This window comes from Andrena cerasifolii, chromosome 1, assembly GCF_050908995.1.
Source record: "Andrena cerasifolii isolate SP2316 chromosome 1, iyAndCera1_principal, whole genome shotgun sequence".
Taxonomy (NCBI): domain Eukaryota; kingdom Metazoa; phylum Arthropoda; class Insecta; order Hymenoptera; family Andrenidae; genus Andrena; species Andrena cerasifolii.
This window is the reverse complement of record NC_135118.1, coordinates 9,337,493-9,348,472: the sequence shown is the minus strand read 5'-3', so window position 1 is coordinate 9,348,472 and position 10,980 is coordinate 9,337,493.

Here is a 10,980-nt window from a genome sequence, read left to right as displayed (position 1 = left end):
CCTAAGATAGTGAAAAATAGAATATCCCCAGAGTGAGTGAAGCTCTTTTCCAATGTTTGATAACACTGTACCCGAGAAGCAATGTCTCGTGTTGCGTACCGCGCAACCTCACATTGGTAACAATGCATTTTCCACTATATGAAGGATTTGGGGCCACTGCTAGAAGGTTGTCTGCCCTGATAGATAGCCAAAGAGTTTAAATTCGACCCTTTTCCTAATAGGAATATAAACTGTACATATAAAAGTAGAAAGACGTTATAATTGTGTTTATCTTATGTTTAGTATGATGCGTTAGGTTATCATATTGTTATTAATAATACTTGCACGCGACGTATATTTAATCATAGCTAAGGCGTTAAACACTCGTTCAGCAACAGCTAAACCAGCATATATGTAATCCACTCGATGTACAAACTTTTGTTTATATCGCCGTAGGAACGCGAAATAATAACACCCGAGACCGGCATTCTGTTCTGGAACGCAGTAGAGGCTACGCGTTTCATTTGAGCTCCGTTACACTTCGTTTTATCATCTATAAGTTGTTACAAATAAATAGATAAACAGCTAAACCACAAAGAACACAGTCTTTCTTTACAATTCCCACGGAATTCCTACTACTACGAAGGCGCAACTCCGAGCAGAGCGGTTCTGCGCTCCGCGGGCATCAACCCAGTCCCCAGGACCATCGCCGCACCGCAGGATTATGCAACGCTCTCAATATTGTTCCAAATAATCGACACTCAACCGTGCGTCCAATGCATCAGTCGGCGAGGATGTGCACACAGAGGTCCCAGCCGCCGGTTGTCTCGAAATATCTTCAAAGTCGGCAGCCAGAGCAATTTATACGCGTGTCGTTCGGCCCATTAAACGCAGCCAATCAAAGAGGAAGCTAATAGCCGAGGCCGCGGGGTCCACGAAACCCGAGCGTAATCTCGGCATCGGAATCGTATCGCGAGCACAAGTCGGCCACTGTTGCGTTGGAAGACGTCTCGAACGGGGCCGCGAGTTGTAGGATCGGCGGTGCCTTTCAGCCCACAATCGACCCCTTGTATCGACGGCGGCTACCACTACCGCGCGTCTTTAGAGATTTCGCTTTTGGTTCTCGCCGCTGCTGTATATCGCCTCATCGCACACGCGCGTCTCTCCCCCATTCCTCCTCATCCTGAACCGCGATCTGGCCACCATTGCCGGCCCCTTCGGTCGCGCAGTCACTGGATTTCCCATGGAAGAAGGAGATTTCGCGGTTTTCCAGGTGAATACGAGGCTTCCAGGGATTTAAACGGAGCCCAGAGCGACCAGCTGAGATCCGACTGGTCTAAATCTCAAGTACCTGTAGAGTCTAATGTATTCTTCAGGATTTAAATTCCCTCTGCAATCTTCTACGTAGATGCATAGGTGTAGAACAGCGAAGGAGAGGGCCGATGTAGCGGAAAGCACAGTTAAAGGAAAAGATTGCAGGCCTCCAATAGCTCGAAGGACCTCTGAACACTTCTGCCGTGATAGATACGTCACTTTTGATCTACGGGCGAAACTCGGCGATACTGTCCCGACCCGGGGCTCGTAAAAACCTCAAAGAAGACGAACAGAGAATGGGTGAAGAAAAGACATCCTTCGGCCCCGTGGTACACGGCAGTACAGGGCTCGTATATAAGCTGGTGTATGAAAAATAACAGCCGCTGCCACGCTCCCTTCTATATCGGGCGTTAATGCTCCCGCGGCGGATTGATGTTCCACCTTTATGGGTTATTTATTTAATACTGACAAATTTCGCTCGGCACTCTCGCCATCGGGACCCGTTGACTGCCAGGCCGCTTCTTTTATGGCGCCTTTAATGGCGCTGGAGAACGAAACGGCGGCGAGCGCGTCCGTGATTCGAAGGTCTGCCTTTGGAGGCTACTGTTCGACTCCCGTTCGAACGCTCTTCGCAATATTCGAGCCGTGTAACTATTACAATAATTTCACCGTCTTGGTATGCTGGTGAATTCAATTTTCTTTCAATAACCATCGGTATAATTATTGTGTTAATAATTATTAAGGTTACTGTAGCTGAGGGACCTAGACCAAATAGTTTCTTAGCGTCATTGCAGTGTTTATTAAAATAAGAAGCTTCGAGGAAGAGAGTGAGTTACAGTACTTAAATTCGTTTCTGTTACCTTGAAATGAAATTACGTAGATGTAGCATTGTTCTCATCCTCGTGCAACGTCATAGCAGGAATGGCAACTGTTGTTCGGAATACAATCCTTTCTTCTGGCCTTTACAGAACACGAAAGCTTAAAACAAGGTAACCTTTAAAAATGGCTAGAAATAGTATTATATGTGCTCAGAAGAAGAGGTGTGATACTATTAGTTTTGCTGCAACATGAAATGTCGTCTGAACGACGTTGTACTTGTACACGCCGGAGGTGCTTCTTAATGAACGATCAACTCTCAATTTAACGGCTACTTTGCGCTGTAGTAACAAGCATGCTGACGCGTTATCTCTTCCTCGTTATTAACTGGTTACCGCGTGTTTTAATTGCTCGATGCGATAGACTTAATCACGCCAGTCGCGTGCACATTTTCTTCTACCATGATCCTAAAAAGTCGATTTCCGGTTGACATTGCCTGACTCAAACGCTTGTTTGAAAATTATCTTGCCAAAGTCGGTTCAAATATTTACATAAGACAGAAAGACAACTTCTTATCGTTGAATAAAATGTAAATAAACTCGGAACAGGGAACCGCGGTATTAGAGGTCTTCTATTTTGGTTGTGAAGTGTTCTGGAGACTCTTTCTGAGCCTTCTTGATAGAATAGAGGAAGAGGATGTAGAATTATATACAACAGAACAGAATTTGAAGGAAAGAACGAATTTATAGATGTTTGAAACGCATCGCAGGTTGAATGTATCTACGCAACAAATCACCAATAATGACAAGAAACATGACTCGAATAGATAAAAATTAGATAAGAATTCAAGCTAGGAAATTGTTTAAAAATTGCAAAAATTGCAGAGAAGCATAACACAATGTGCAATCAAGCTACAGATTACAATACGTCAACCAATTCCTTATGGTGAGCAAACGACAGATGAAGCAAGTACTTACCTATGTACCTACATCTATAATCTTGACGCAAGAAGAATCTTGATGATTATGGGAATCTGATTCTTACGTCATCATGAATATTTTTCCCTTAGTTCCTCTATTTAAGTACCTATCAATTGCATTCCTTCTTCATTCTAGTAACACTGAGATCTGGTTAAACGCAGCAACCCAACGTACATCGTAGAGTATAGAAGTAATATTGTTCGCGTTAGAATTACAATAAAAAAGAAAACAATTGGCAACCCACGGCCTTTGAAAAGGGTTACTCTCACATTTTGAACTCTATGGCTACCAACATTCTGTCTTTGAAGCAGTGGAACAAGGTACCATGCTATTAATTTTATGTGAGAGTCATATCTACGATTTTATTCAGTATCTATTAAAAGTCGCAATAAAATCAACCAACCCCCAGGGACGCTCCGCTCTGGTATTAGTCTGATGACACAATATCTCATAGCCTTTTCCAATCTTCAAAAATTGAACCTGAAGTTGGGATACATCCGCGTTAGGTGGGTTCAAGTTTTATCAAAATATAAGTTTTAAATAGCGAATAAAAAAAAAAATGTTATTTGTTATTCGTCGAATGAAGATCATCCGAGTTATCTTTATTGGAGAGTATACAAATAAAGGTAGTTTCTTTATTCGTGGGACCTTTTATATTTGCCATCGAATAAGGTTTTCATCCAGACTTGAGCACAGCTCAGTCCAAGTTTTGAAACTATACGTTACGGGAGGCGTTCGTCTCCCAAGTCAACACTCCTCTACTCACCAATGAGATTCTACCCAGCAGATTTCATTGGCTATACATTCGTTGGCGAAGGATATCCCCCAGATTATCAATCTTAAAGCCCAAAGACTCCGTCGCGAGGCTGAAGTCCGCGTCGTTCTCAAGGAGCTTCGACGTTCCGGCTTCCGGGGATATTAGATTTATCCATTTGTTTACCGAAAGTCTCATAAATATAAGCTCCCTTTGACAGCGTCCCACGGGTCTTATCCAGCACCGTGATCTTGCGTGGGTGGCGGGGAAGATGAGGCCACGACGCGCAGATAGGCGAAAGAGGGAGACGTCCTACTAGAATCGATCCGTGTACCGTTCTGGTTCCTCGTGCCATCAGTATTCCCAATTAACAGGGTCCTTTCGACGGGGGCGGAGGAGGGGGGCGAGGGGGTAGGATCCAAGAGCCGGGTTACATTTATAAATATGATGATCGTAAAAGGAGACATTACCATTCGATGAGACGGAGGCGTCTTTTCGGGTGATTCCCGCCGGAGAAGCTCATTGCGCGGGAAAAGGGACGAAATTGATGGCGTCACCCCCTCCGTTGGGGTGGAAATTTTACGGATCGGACCTGGCGTAATCTACGGGGAATAATTAATGCGCGCCTCGTTGCTGTGAGCTTATCGAACGCTTTGGTACGCCTTGAGCTTTTCAGTCGCAACTTTAGTTGGGACCTTTTGGTGACTGAACTTTTCGCAGGAATACCTAATAGTCGCCATTGTTTAGGACTAGCCGCAGGAAAAGTTTCTGAATCAATCGACTGAAAAGGGAATGGCACACTAGAAGTTGCCTATTTTATTTAACAGAACTTTCGTATTTCGACAGCACAGCTTATTCATCTTCCATAGCAATCACTTCTTAGCAGGTCTACGATCTTAAACTTCAGTTTTCCTAAACTTTTCTACATCGTGGAGTTACAAGCAGCATGTACACAGTACCTATTGGGACCAAAGGATCATAAAAAGGATCTAAGAATTTGCTTGTTAACGAAGATACTCTCTCATTCGCAAAAGGCTCCCATAGTGGTCCAAGTGTGAAAGAGATCGTTTCACACTTCCAAGAAACTCTCAATCAGCCTATCACCGTGATAACCAAAAATCGTTATCAAAGAAATCTTCCTACAGGCAGAGTACTCGCTCGTGCAAGTACGAAATCCAAACAACCAACAAGGAAACAGAGGCTTTAAGCGAGGCGAGACATTATAGGGGTGTCGCGTGGGCTGATTAAAGACGATGGAGCTTGGAGGGAAATTGTTAAAGAGGGACTTGGTGCTGCAAACCTACCCCTAGAAAGAAAATTTCTAGCCGAAAGAGAGAGAGAGTTAGGAATTTTCGTTAAACTCGAGGAAGGGGTAGAGGAGATCTAGTGAACATCGATCTGAACAAAGATTCGATAAAAATGATTGAGAAGAGCAGAGGTGGCTGACAACGAAGGTAAGTTCGCGAGACAACTGCTGGACGCAGATCACGATCCAGCCACAAATCATCGACGAGCAGCCCGGTGAACTGTAATCAGTGTTCATTAGCTGTACGAAAGCGCGATTCCACGGGGTTTCTCCCGTGGGGGGATCTTTTCAATAACTCTTGGTCGCCTGTAATTGGTGGTCGGCGATATCTCTCGTGGCTCCACTCTTCGTCCTTTCCTTGCCCCGGGGCCCTTCACAATGTCGTATATAACAATATACCGGACTGTCTCGTCCTGACCGCTATAGATAGAGAAACATTAAGTGTCCTGGACACACAGAGCGCCAGCGTCCCAACACACAGCGGCGAAAAGGCCACGGGATAGAAAGCTACGTATCGTCGGCGAACAACGGGGCGGGGGTGGTTCGTATTGTTGCCACATTGGCTACCAATGCCTGCCCTTCTTTCGTTCTCTGTCTTATGAGCGCCTTCCACCCAGCAGCTCTCATTCTTCCGATGGCATCTATGGCTAAGTGTTTGGTAGGAGGCTGGAACAGTTGTATACACGAGGAGATGGTTTATGCTAGAGATTAAATGGAACACTCAGCAGGTTGGAAGACACAGATTTCGTCAGGCAGAAATGGTTGCAATGGGGCTGTAAGGACGTGTTAAGTACTTGGAATTAATTGTTCCTCTAGATGGAAAAGCAGTAGTGATCTGTTATTGAACATAAAGCAAGCAGACAATTAGATTTGTCGCTTTCTGTCGAAGACCCGATTTTTAAGTTGGATATGAATTAAGATGACATTTCAGTACGGTTTTCAGTGTTCCTGGTCGAAGGGTGAAGAACTTGAAGGTGTTTGAGAGCCACTGATGGAAAAGCAGAGGATTGAACAGGGTGTAGGACAGACCAGGGGTCTGGATGGACGCGCACTGGGTCATAAACGTTTATATTGCGTTCAGTGCGCCAGTAATACCGATATTGGCAAGTTATTGGCCCTTTCCTCCGTATCAGGCCGCAAGGTAGCCGCCAGCCAAAACGTATCTTCGCTAATCCCGAAAAGTATCGTTGGGTCGAACAGCGCGGAAAGTTTAATTGGAAATATCAGGAAAAGCCGAAGTGGCAACGGGCAGGGGTAGAAGCAGGTGTCCTAAACTGGTGCATTAACCCCTGAACCGCTTCTGGCCAATCGTATCATCCTGTTAAGACAAGATCTCTTTGTATCCAGCTCTGGAGGGTGCTGCGGAACCCAAGATTGTTAGTAGAATCTAATTTGCAGGAATTTTAACGGTTGGTAAACGAATCCACATCAATTCTAAGGTACCCGGACGAGATTTCAAACTGCTTAGATTGGCCTTTTCCGGTGCAAGTTGCAGCACGTATCTGTTGATTTCCGTGGATTCCTGAAGTGCAGGAAGCGCGGGAAACGAATCTCCTTCCCGCCAGCGATACTTTACCAGACCCAATCAACTGATATCGCGAACTTAAGCCTCCCAAGAGCCGCAACTCCTGATACGACGGGTAGTTCGGCCGTGGCCAGGGCGGTCTGATCACGAGTTAGTGGTTCGAGATGGCGAGGAAAGACCGCGTGGAAGTAGGAGAAGCCCAAGCCGACTTTATGTCGGGACGTAAGCCGGTTATAGGCGCTGCCGATGTTATTTGATGGCCAAATGCACTCCGTGAGGCGACCTAAACTTCCCTCCAGCTCGATCTCTATCGTCCAGCCGGCATTTTCCGCTTCCACCTTCATCGTCGGCCGCCAACGGGGAAGGGAGACGCGCGGTGTATCCACTTTTTTAAGAAAGTTCTGATATTGGACGGTTCGTGGGTGGAGCTCCTTGAGTGTCTCAACTGCAAAGCTGGTTGGCCGTTGGGAAGGTTGAAAAATTGCTGGTCGAATTCTCAGAGTAAATAAAAGATTCGCGGGTTCTTCGAAACCAAACTAACACTGTGCCAAGTGCACGAATCACTTAGCGACGTCAACGTAAAATGAACCGAACGCGTGTTAACTATGTTATTCAGCGACTTTCCCGGAAAATCCCGCGGGAGGGAAGTGTGACAAAAAGCGATCACGCGCGAAAACGCGAGGCGCCGCTCGCGGCCGCCCGCGTAAAGTGACGAGAGCTCACGGATATCAAAGGGCCATCAATAGACAATCGCGCAGCCGTCGCGACAAAGGAAAAAGCATCGGACAAAGGATGGCGAGAGAAAAGGGAGATATCCACCTGGCCTCTTCTGCCAGCCCCGACTCGCGCTTCGGCGAGCGTAAAACGCGCCGCGCATTTTCCACCTCCACCTTCCTCCCCCCCTGCCTCTCGTATTAATACCTAACCGCGGCCGCAAAACTTAATGAATTCTTTAGCGAGATCAAAAAGAACTCCTGTAGGCCGATACGCCGAGCGGGAGCGTTTCCCTCTCCTCCTTGCTCCCACTTCCTCGCTCTCTGTCCTCTTTTCCTTCTTTTTTTTTGAAGAGCGAGGAACGAAATTGAACGGCGATATTCCCAGTACGGTTTAACGACGACGCACACCCCCTGCCTCGGGCTACCCTTACACCCTGTGTCCTGTGTTTCCCTTAACGAGGCACGTTCCACCGAACCCTCTTTCCACCTCTGCCCGCTCCACCCACCCCCCGTCCCCCCACCTTTCACTGCTGGTGGCGGCCGCTGCTCGCAGATACGAGGTGCCGGCGCATTATGCTCGGTTTCATCGCGAGCAACGTCTCACGCATTAATGGATTCCTATAGCTGCCAGCCTGGCCCCGTAATGAACACCCAGTCTACCGTGGCCTGTCTTTTCATCCGGGATACGCTGCGCGTTTGGCGACTTACGTTTCATTGCCGGTGATATGTCCCAATAATGAGGTCGATATCCCGCCGTGGCGGGCGGTTAAACGACTATACGTCGGCGACGGCCATGGGTATTTCACAGTTCTGGAAGGTGGAAACGGAACGTGTCGCAGAGTGAGCGGAATATCGGGATTGAAAAGGTCGACGGTCGTTACCGTTATCTGGTGGGATTGTGGTATGGTGGGATGATGTGACGCCATGTAATACTCGAAGGGTGTAGATTCGTGTAAGGCAACCTTTATTGATACGGTGTTTTTTTAGATAGTGTAAGCTGCGGCCCTGAACTAGCTCGAGCCTGGGGTGTTTCCCTACGCCTGGTCAGCGTATGGTCGGTTCGGCGAGTACGCTTGACTCGCCGAATACGCGGCCGAAGACGACGCGATCGTTTATGACAGGGTCGCTAGAAGCGAGGACAAAGTGCGAGTCGGCCAGAGGGTGGAAGGGCATTCTGTGATCAGTCGCCATCGTCGGTCTACTTCGTGTCTGCACAAGTAAATCCTATTTCTTTTAATTAAAGTATTTGTTTAAAGCCTTGTCTACTCAATTTCCCGCTCACCCTCAGCCATCATCCACAATAGGAAGGTCCGTGATGTTAAGAAGGCCACCGCTACTTATGGACAAGGATGCGTCGCCTGCACCATGGACCTCCGGAGCGGGAGGGCAGTTGCCTCCCTGGCTTCCTGAGAAAAAATCGCTTATTCTTCAACACTGATCTTTATTAAGTTTATACTAAAAAAGGGAATATTTTTAAAGGTTTTAAAATGTTAATTAAATTGGCACTATAAAATGGGTTAAAAAAGCAAGAGGGGTGTATTTTTCTTTATCACCATTACAAAGTTGCCCCCTCCCCCCTTGAAAAGATCTCCGGACGCCCCTGGTCTGCACTGACGTTAGCCCAAAAAGTGTTACCTCAACTGTTTCCTCCTCGACTAAGTAAGCTTATCTACTGGTCAATGTAGAAGAATCATGATAATATTATGAGCAAGGCACTTCCGGAGCCGCCAGATGGAACATTTCGAGAAACTTCCTGTGCACAGGGAGGCATTACTTTTAGAAACTCCTAGTGCACACGGAATCACCATTCAGGCATATAAATAAGGCCCCGATGAACCCCGCAATACACTTCGACTCCGACTTTGGGCGGTATCATAATTCTGTTACTCGCGTATCCATCTCGCGCCCTCTCTTTCGAAGTGTAAAACGTATTTCGCATTTAAAATACAGTTTGTTAATTACAATTACTTAAAACGCTCGTGTTTTACCTACAGCTTAGCAGTGTTCACATTTGCGGGCTACGGATTTGATTCGTAGGTGAGCAAGCGTTTCTTTATTCTCCATAGTTACGTTTAGTTCTGGCTGACACTTGTGCTACAAGTGTTTCAACTGGATAAACGTTTTACAGCTGTGGCAGTGCAGAAGTTCCAGCGTTTGGACCATGTCCGCTTGATCATAGATCTTAAGAAAACAAATGGGGAGAAAGAGAGACATACGAACAGGGCGAAGTAAAGGAAACGGGCAGGAGAGGTAGGAAAGATGAAGGGAAAGAAAAAATCGCCACAATCAAAAACAGTTGCTTTACGCTTTAGACTTGAGGACTAACGCGGATCAGGCGAGCCAAGGCAGACCCGAATGCCTCGGGCTGGACAAATTGAGATTTTTCGTTCTATGCGCCACGCACGAGGCAAGCGGAGGCAAGCTTAAGGCAAACTGAGGAAACTTTTAACACCATAGAGAATACGTTTTATTTGTAATAACGTAAAGTAAAGAATAAATTTTGATGTAATTCATGATATTCGTTGAAACGACTCCGATCGAAGTCGCCGCCGGCAGCGATAGTGTTACCAGTGGAAGGGATGTTTTAAGGGGTCAGTACAATTTTCTTCAAATTATGTGACTCCTCGTTCATGAAAAAAGATGTAGGTTCCTCAAAACAAATGTTTCAATGTGCGATAAAAGACCAGCATTTATGATATTCTCTACAAGCCAGGTACTTGGAGACTTCGAGAATACACACTACCCCATACTTGCCTGCGCATTTGAGAAATGCGAATCTGAGAGGAAATTAATGTACAGAGTGAGTCACTACGAACACCCATCTTAAATAACTCGTTATTTATTGACGTGATGAGAAAATCCTCAAATTCATTGGCCTATACAGTCTGCCTCGGCTTGCCTCATTCGCGTTCGTGCTCAAGTCAACATAATGTTTCTATATTCAGAGAAGAATGCCCCAATAAAACAGAGGATGTTCTACAGAGACATGCACTGTTCAAGCAACAGAGCTGAACCACACAATCCATAAATAAATTCCCCCTCCGTTCGACTTCACTACCAAATCCACCCACTGCTGCACCCACCATTAACACCTATCAGCACCGGTAAGAGAATATTTCAATGAATGGAAGCCAAAATGTAACCCCGTCCTGAGTATGATACACAGGAATGGCTAAGAAAGCCTCCGAGATGCCGGAAAATCTGGAAAGTAAGACAGTGGAGCTCTGCGGATGTCCTGAAGGAAGAACGGTCACCCTTGCAGCGCGCGTGAATTGGCCGCGACTGCATGTCTTAAGGTGATTGGGAGTTATGACTCCTAAACCGTGCTTCTGGTCGTCGGCAGGACTTCGCACACAGCTCGGCTACCGCCTCGTAAAATGTTATGAGAATTAATGTCGCCCCCGGGCTGTCTGTCGACGCGGTGTCTTCGTCGACAGTGTCCACCCTCGTCGTTCGACGACGGCGGCATCGCCGCCGCGCAAACGTCCCCTTTCGGTATAGCCAATTTCGTCGTTGCGGTGACCACAACTTTTGTGGCTAATGGAAAAGTCGATACCCGATTGCTCGACACCGGTGGCATTAAGCCATCC